We start from the raw sequence: 9240 nt of genomic DNA, 5'->3' as shown, positions 1-9240 counted from the left end.
TTTTTTTAAAGATTTTATTTATTTATTTGAGAGAGAGACAGAGAGCACGAGAGGGAAGAGGGTCAGAGGGAGAAGCAGACTCCCCACTGAGCAGGGAGCCCGACGTGGGACTCGATCCCGGGACTCCGGGATCATGACCTGAGCCGAAGGCAGTCGCTTAACCAACTGAGCCACCCAGGCGCCCCCAGATTTCTCTTTTTCAGCAGAGATCACTAGGGTATCTTTGTCCTCTTTGCGTTTGTTTGGGTGGAGAAGTGGCGTGGCCGAGGGCATGGAAGTGGAAACCTCTGTGGATTTGCCAACTGGAGTCTGGAAGTGTTGGGGGGGCCTTGGGGCAGGAGCCCTCAGCTGCTTCTGTGGCACCTGGGGAGGCTCTGAGGTGAGGCCAGAGGGCATTCAAGCCACACACAGACCAGCTGGGAGCCACCACCTGGTCTTTCCTTGAGGGTCTGCGATTGGCTGGCGTTAGGAAGAAAAGCCAGAACATGGAATTTACAGATGGCTTGTGGAGGGATGAGATTGGGGCACATCCGGGTGGAGAGAGGTTGGCAAAGAATGAAAATAAATCTTCGACCAGAAAGTAAGGCAGCAGTGGGCAGGAGGTCTGGGCAGCCCAGGGGACAAGCTGGTCCTTGAAGTGGGTGAGACAGAGAAAGGGGAGGAAGTGCCAGGAATGGGAGGGGAAATGAGTGGGAAGTTTAAACGTTGAATTGGAAAATCTGAAATGAAAGCGGCGTTGGGGGACAAGAGAAGGCTTTTAGTTATATTGGCATAAAGGAGAGAGCTTATTAAGGGGGGGAATCGGAGGGGGAGACGAACCATGAGAGACGATGGACTCTGAGAAACAAACTGAGGGTTCTAGAGGGGAGGGGGTGGGGGGATGGGCCAGCCCGGTGATGGGTATTAGGGAGGGCACGTCCTGCGTGGAGCACTGGGTGTTACAGGCAAACAGTGAATCATGGGGCACTGCATCAAAAGCGGATGATGTAATGTATGGTGATTAACATAACAATAAACAAATTTAAAGGAAAAAAAAGAGCATAGCGCTAAGTGTGGAAATTGAATTGAGATGTGTGGTTTTGGCCGAGTTGTTGGGAGGGAAAACAGGAGCTAATGCTGGTCCCATTTTGATAGAGAATTAAGCCGATTTTAAAAGACAAAGAAAGAAAGAAGAAAAAGTAGGACTGTTAGGACCAAGAGAGGGTGAGAACTCTACAAGGGTCTCCATTGAAAAGTTGTATGTGCAGAGCGGGCAGGAACTTACTCCAAAGACTGGGCTACTAGAAGCATCCTGTTAGCTTATTTTCCTAAATCAAATTAAATTTGGCTGCAAGCCTCCATTTATTGGGGTGGAAAGGGGGTTCATATTAATGGTGTACATGTGGGTTTTTTAAAAACAGCTTTATTGAGATAAAATTTACCTACCGTGCAGTTCACCCTTGAAAGTGTATAATTCAGTGCCTTTTAGCATACACACAGAGTCATACAGCCGTCACAATTTTAGAACATTTCATTACTCTAAAAAGAGATCCTGCACCCATTAGCAGTACCCTAATCCTCCCAGTGCTAGGCAACCACCAGTCTATTTTCTGTCTCTATGGATTTGCTGATTCTGGACATTTTACTGAATGGAGCCATACAATATGTAGTCCTTTCTGACTAGCTTTTCACTTAGCATAATAATTTGCAAGGTTCATCCATGTTGTAGCATGTACCAGAACCTCATTCCTTTTTATGGCTGAACACTATTCCCTCATGTGGCTATGCCTCACCCTATTTACCCTTTCACCAGCTGATGGACGTTTGGGATGTTTCCACCTTTCAGCTATTATGAATAATGCTGCTATGAACATTCATGTACAAGTTTTTGTGTGGATCTATGTTTTCTTTTCTCTTTGGTGTATTCCTAGAAGTGTTAATTCTTGGGTCATATGGGAACTCTGTTTGGGGTGTTGTTTCCGTCCCTAAGGTTGTAATAGAGTTACAAGGGGTTATGTGCACATTTTGGGGAAGGACCTCTGTACTTCAGTCCACATGAATACCGCAAGATGCTCATTGCCCAAATCCATGCGGTCCATCTGAAATTATTGGTTCTGCTATTTCCTGGGGCGTCTTAGTCCTTCTGTGCCAAACTCTGCAAAGGGATGGCCACTATTTGCCAAGGCTGGCGTGCTTTCAGTTCTCATCCTTGGCAGCCACATGCTACCCCAGCAGAAGCGCAGCTACTGCCTGGGGTATCACATGGAAGGAAGAATCTGCCTTGGCTGCTACTTAAGGACATGGCACCATCACCATCCTCCACTAAATCCACCATCCGCAACTTACTTCTTTTCCCATATAACTGCACCAGTGTTGAGTTTTCCCATTTGTAGTTAGTTATTCAGGAACATGCTAAAAATTGCTTTACTTTGTTTTGCTGTAATGGCTAGAGCTGGTACATTTGTCTCTCTCTTTTCTTTTTTTTTTTTCTTTTTTTCTTGTTTAGATTTCCTTTGGGTTAAGTGGACCATCTTCTCTGGCCCCCTTAATGAATAGAATCCGGATTTTTTGTGTATATTTGTCAGTTCTTAAATATACTGTTTTGAATAGTGAAAATGTTATCAGTTACGTTTGTCACTAATTTCCCATTGATCTTTTCTCTTTTATTTATTTAGTAGTAAGACCATTCTCTCATCTTTATCAGATAGTTTAATACATATACTGTTGAGCTTTGAACAACCCAGGGGTTGGGGCACCAACCCTGCACAGCTGAAAACCCAGGTATAACTTCCGACTCCCCAAAAGCTTAACTACTAATTGTCTACTGTTGGCCGGAAGTCTTACTGATAACATAGTCAATTTACACATATTTTGTATGTTATAGTTACTATATACTGTATGCTTATAATAAAGTAAGCCAGAGAAAAGAAAATGTTAAGAAAATCACAAGGAAGAGAAAATAGATTTACAGCACCATAGTGTATTTATGAAAACAAATCCTGCAGGAGTCCACTTAAAACCTGTGCTGCTCAAAGGTCAACTATAGTTTAAATCAGTTTTAATACACAATCTGTTGCCCTGTTTGAGATTTGTTGTTTTGTATCACCAGGACCTGAGGTGCAATAAATCTTTTTTAAGTTGACATTTAACAGTAGTTCTTTTTCCCACTTTTTTTTTTTTATTATTAAGGATAGATGACACAGTGATATTAGTTTCAGGTGTACAATATAGTGATATGACAAGTCTGAGTGTTATGCTGTGCTCACAAGTGAAGCTACCATCTGTCACCATACAATTCTCTTACAACACCATTGATTATATTCCCTATGCTGTACTTTTCATCCTGGTGACTTACTTATTCCGTAACTAGGAGCCTGTACCTCTTACTCCCCCTCACCCATTTTGTCCATCCCCCCATTCTCTCCCCTCTGGCAACCATCACTTTGTTCTCTGTATTTATGAAACTACTCTTTTGGTTTATTTCTTCATTTGTTTTGTTTGTTACGTGGTATGTGTCTTGCTCTGTCTGACTTACTTACTTCACTTAGCCATAATACCCTCTAGGTCCATCCACGTTGTCATGAATGGCAAAATCTTGTTTTTATGGCTGAATAATATTCCATTATAATACACACACACACACATCTTGCTTATTCATTGATCTAATGATGGACATTTAGGTTGCTTCCATATCATGGCTATTATAAATAATGCTGCAATAAACAGAGGTGCATATATCTTTTCAAATTAGTGTTTTTGTTTTCTTTGGGTAAATACCCAGTAGTGGAATTACTGAATCATATAGTATTTCTGTTTTTAATTTTTTGAGGAACCTCCGTACTGTCTTCCACAGTGGCTGTACCAATTTACATCAGTGCACAAGAGTTTCCTTTTCTCCACATCCTCGCCAATACTTATTTCTTGTCTTTTTGATACTAGCCCTTCTGACAGGTGTAAGGTGATATACCTCATTATGATTTTGATTTGCATTTACCTGATGATCAGTGATGTTGAGCATCTTTTCATAAAAGACAACAGTGTCTTTTTTCCACTTTTGTGTTGCTTCTAATATGTCATTTATTGCATTCCTTTACTAGTTTGAATTCTGTTTCTGAAGTGTATGTTAGCCTAGTGATACATTTTTAATACAGTCCAGTACAATTTCAGTAACTGAAGCTTTATAATTTACCATCCAGTGGGATGGATCCAACCTTGCTTTTTTTTTTTTTTTTTTTTTTAAGGTTTTGTTATTTCTTATTCCTCCAGATGAGTTTTACTATATACTTGTCTGGTTCTAGAAAGTGTTCCAGTAGGTCTTACTAAATATTGGATTAATTTATAAGTCAACATAGGACATAGTTTCATCACCTGAACCAGCTCTGTGCCCTTAACTGTCCCTTCTGAGCCTGAGGGCTCATCCCATGTACCTCATACTGCCCAGTTCCCCTGCCTCCTCCTCTTCCTCCCAGAAGAAGTTGGAAATTTACCATCAGAGCAGGGAGCATCATTCCATTTATTCAGGTTTTTATTTCTCTTAACAGAGTTTTACAGTTTTCTTCAAGTCTTGTGTGTCTCAAGTTGAATGAATATGCAGGTATTTAATGTTTTATATTGCTGTTGCAAATAATATTTTTCCCCTGACTTTTTATTTTTAAGCTATCTGGCACTAGTATAAGCAAAAGTGATCGATTTTTGTGGATTGAGTTTATTTACTCAATTTCAAGCAAGTCTGGTTTCTGGATAATTTTCTAGAAATATAAACGTGTTTTCTGGAAATGGTGATACTTGCATTTTTTTCCTTTGCCATCTTTGCACTTAATTTTTTTCTTCAATAGTTTTCTGTTAATATTTCTAGAGTTAGGTCAAATAGAGATGGTGGCAATGGACCTCTGCTGTTTTGCTTCCAATGGGTCTAAAACTAGTGCTTCACGATAAGTGTGCTTATCCTTTCTACCAGGCTAAGACAAATTCTGCACTATTTTTATAAAGAAATTAATTAAAAATTGATGCTACATTTCACCAAGTCCCTTGTTGGCACATGTTTAATAATTATGTGTATCTAAGAACTTTCTTTCTTTGAATATGCTACATTACAAAAATAGTTTTTTAAAAAAATTTGTACTAGGTTTACAACTTAGAAAACTCTACTTGATTACTGATGATATTAAATGTTCAATATTTTCCTGATATTTTCATGAGAGAAGTAACACTATCCAGCTACCTTTTCCCCATCTCCTTGCTTTGTTCCTTTTCCCCTCATCCTCCTTTATTCTTTGTCTCTCTTCCCTTCCCCCTTCCCCTCCCCCCTCCCCTCCTCTCCTCCCCCTTTCTCTTCCTTTCTCTACCTTATATTCCCCCTCCATCCCTTGCTTCTGGTGGTGTCTTTGTCAGCTTTGGGAGTCAAGGCCATTACTTTTATAAACTAACCTAGTTAATAATGGCATCATTCAAGAATAGGAGATTCTTTCTATAATAAGTGGCTTGGAGAAATTCTCCTGTAAGTCCAGTAGTAACAATAATCTTATCTGAGGAGTGGACAAGGGGATTTTAAGTTGCTGTGCAGGAGAATCCTACATTCTGGGGTCCCCTTTGGGAAGACGAATATGCCAGCCTTGAGTAGATGACTTTGGGGGTGATATGGGTGGGCCAGCTATTCAGGAGTTGGATACATTCACCTAAAGAGAACAACTGATCTAGAATGGTGGGGATGACAGCGTGAAAGAGACCAGTGAGGTGGAATGGGTCCCATCTGGTATTCAACTGGGCAGGACAGGCAGGGAAGCAGGATGGGCTCTTTTTTATTCTTGGGACTCCTCTGTCTCTGGTAGTTAGTTACCTTTCCAACCAAGGAATTAGCTTGGCCATTTGCTCTTGGTCTTTTGGGTCTAAAAAATATTCTTCTTGATCAGGGACCATCCATGCTATGAGGGTTGCTTTTGGCTTCATTTTGGGTAGGTCCTTAACAGACCCTCTTTTTTCCCTAAGTGTGAAAGGTGAAATCTTATGGTCATTCTTATTATTTCAACCTTAACTCTAATTTTGGGGGGCAGCTTGTGGAGCTTCTCTTTGAATTTCCAGTTTAGGACACTGTTAAGTGGAAGTCTCCAGACCTCTCTTTGACTTCACTCCTGAACTAACACTGCAGCAATGTTGACTGATATCTACATGGAGATTGTCTTTCAGACAAGGACCGGTGGTCTTTAACCACTGGCTTCTTATGATCTCAGCATTGATGCATTTGTTTTCTTTTTCCCTCTTGGTACCTGTGTCACATGGTGTGGATCTTCATTATTTCCGGTTATGGCTATTTCTTCTGCAGTGGAGGCAGGGTGGTGTGTTTTTATGAGCAACAAACTCCACCACTTAAAGTCAGAATGACCTTGGCCAATTATTTAAGTCCTGTGTAACTTGACTTCTCCAACTATACGATGAGAATCATGACCATTCTCTCCCATACAGGGGTAAGAATGAGATTATCTGTATATAGGGCTTTATACAGTGCCTGGGAGAGGTGAGTGTTCTATAAATACTAGCTGTAGCTATATTGTTATAGCCTACTAGTATAGTAAAGCTGTAAATTAGGTATTCTGTGGTTCTTTGTGTTCTCCATTTAAAAATTCTGGCTCCAATTACAATGTGTGTGTTTTTTCCCCCACATCACCAAGCAATTCTCCAGCACCAGCTGGGTATCCTACAATTCAACTTAATTCTGATACAGTACCTGGAGAGAGCATCAAATCCCACCAGTTAAAGGCTCAGTCTCACCAGACTGCCCCCACTTGAGACAGAGTTGTCTTGTCACCTGTGTTTCTTGGCCAACTGACTATAAATTAGAGGTTTCCATGACCCCCTCCTTCGGTTCTATGAATTTGCTAGAGCAGCTCACAGAACTCAGGAAACCTGTTTACTCACTAGATTACCAGTGTATTACAAAGGATATCAAAAGATACAAATCAGCAGCCAGATGAAGAGATACATAGGGCAAGGTCCTGCACAAAAGAGCTTCTATCCTTGTGGGTTCCACATGGAGACATGTGGAAGTGTTCTGTTTCACCAACCTGGGAGCTCTCTGAACCCCATCCTTTTGTTTTTTATGGAGGCTTTATTAGGTAGACATTATTGATTAAATCATTGGCCACTGGCGATTGATTCAGCCTCCAGCCTCTTTCCCTCCCAGAGGTCAGGAGGTGGGACTTCAAGATCCAATCCTTTAATCACATGGTTGGTTTTCCTGACAACAGCCCCCATCCTTGGTGAAGCCCCAAATCACCCCATTAGTATAACAAGCACCTTTATTGCTCTCATCACTTAGGAAATTCCAAGGGTTTTAGGAACTCTGTGCCAGGAAGAGTGGATGAAGACCAAATATATATATATATGTATTTCTTACTATAAATCACACTGTTGTATCACTATTGTGCTTACTCACCCCACCACTTTTTTTTCCAGTCACACTCTGGAGTTTATTATAAGTTTACTGTAGTATCCTAACTTCACTACCCAATATATATATATATTTTTAAAGATTTTATTTATTTATTTGACAGAGAGAGACACAGCAAGAGAGGGAACACAAGCAGGGGGAGTAGGAGAGGGAGAAGCAGGCTTCCCGCGGAGCAGGAAGCCCGATGCGGGGCTCGATCCCAGGACCCTGGGATCATGACCTGAGCCAAAGGCAGCTGCTTAACGACTGAGCCACCCAGGTGCCCCTGCCCAATATTGTTTTGATAATTTATCTCTTCCTACATCTTTAAAATAAGTAGTAGTCATGCACCATGCTCCTTCTGATCTTCAGAAAATCAGGGCCATTGTTTCAGATCAACTTCCCTACCTCTACTTAATCCCAGTATGCTCGGGTCCCTTTTTCATCTCCCTGAGTCAAAAGGCTTCCCTTACTCCCCTGACTTTTCACAGCTGCCAGTGGCCCAGCACAGACATGGCTTCTTTCTTTGCCACTCATAGCCAAGCATCTTGAACCTTATGACCCAAGTTGGGGCTTAATTTTTTACTGAAGCCTTGGTGCTTCCCATCCTCAGGTAAGGGTCTCTTGCCCTAATGCAGCCTGTCCATTGGAACTTGGACCAAAAGGGGGAGCATCTGGTCATCTTGCCAGTTTGCTCATTGGAGTTAACAGAGCTTTTGAGGTGCTCGCTTCGGCAGCACATATACTAAAATTGGAACGATACAGAGAAGATTATCATGGCCCCTGCGCAAGGATGACACACAAATTCGTGAAGCGTTCCATATTTTTTTGCAACGACGTGGTTGGAACTGGAGGGTGTTATGCTGAGTGAAATAAGTCAATCAGAGAAAGACATGTATCATATGACCCCACTGATATGAGGAATTCTTAATCTCAGGAAACAAACCGAGGGTTGCTGGAGTGGTGGGGGGTGGGAGGGATTGGGTGGCTGGGTGATAGACATTGGGGAGGGTATGTGCTATGGTGAGCACTGTGAATTGTACAAGACTGATGAATCACGGATCTGTACTTCTGAAACAAATAATACAATATATGTTAAGAAAAAAAAAGAAGATAGCAGGAGGGGAAGAATGAAGGGGGGAGTAAGTCGGAGGGGGAGGCAAACCATGAGAGACGATGGACTCTGAAAAACAAACTGAGGGTTCTAGAGGGGAGGGGGGTGGGGGGATGGGTTAACCTGGTGATGGATATTAAAGAGGGCACGTTCTGTGTGGAGCACTGGGTGTTATGCACAAACAATGAATCATGGAACACTACATCAAAAACTAATGATGTAATGTATGGTGATTAACATAACAATAAAAATTATTTTAAAAAACAAAGCTTTTGAGGATCTGTGTCTTTTAAGATTAGTTTTGGATCATACTTTACTTGGTTTTATTATTGTCTCTGTGGTTTAAGACATTTGACATTTTTTTAATTTTGGCAAATTTTGTCCAGAGGGAATCCTCTGGAGATGCTGCTACTCAACTTGTTTAAAAAAAAAAAACAAAACAAACTACTTATACATTTACTTTATTTGTGAAATTATAGTTTGTATAATTAATTTAATTAAGTCTCTGTAATAAGTGATACTGTACTCAGAACAATGTTTTATTAATGGCTAATGATTTTTGATAGGAGAGGCACCATAACAGCTTTCTACTTTTTCATCTCACAAAGGACAAATTATCCTTTGAATCGTTGCCTATGTCTAGAAATTCTTTTAACATTTTTCAAATGTTAAGGTCTTTCCAGATTAAAAAAAAAAAAAGAATCTGAATAACTCAACCAAGGAG

General features: G+C 40.9%; 1 protein-coding gene and 1 non-coding gene across 2 annotated transcripts in view; both read left to right on the top strand.

Annotated features, from left to right (window-relative positions):
- The window catches only part of KIAA1549L (KIAA1549 like), a 266072-nt gene that overhangs the window by 94204 nt on the left and 162628 nt on the right, over nucleotides 1-9240 (top strand). The window lies entirely within an intron of this gene.
- On the top strand, nucleotides 8124-8230 carry LOC112829833 (U6 spliceosomal RNA). Its single transcript, XR_003209752.1, has one exon. It is a non-coding gene; the product is annotated as a U6 spliceosomal RNA (small nuclear RNA).

Source organism: Callorhinus ursinus, unplaced genomic scaffold (genome assembly GCF_003265705.2).
Source record: "Callorhinus ursinus isolate GAN/ISIS: 27379988/994484 unplaced genomic scaffold, GSC_fseal_2.0 scaffold21, whole genome shotgun sequence".
NCBI lineage: Eukaryota > Metazoa > Chordata > Mammalia > Carnivora > Otariidae > Callorhinus > Callorhinus ursinus.
The sequence above is the reverse complement of the archived record's forward strand: the minus strand, read 5'-3'. Positions and strand labels throughout refer to the sequence as shown.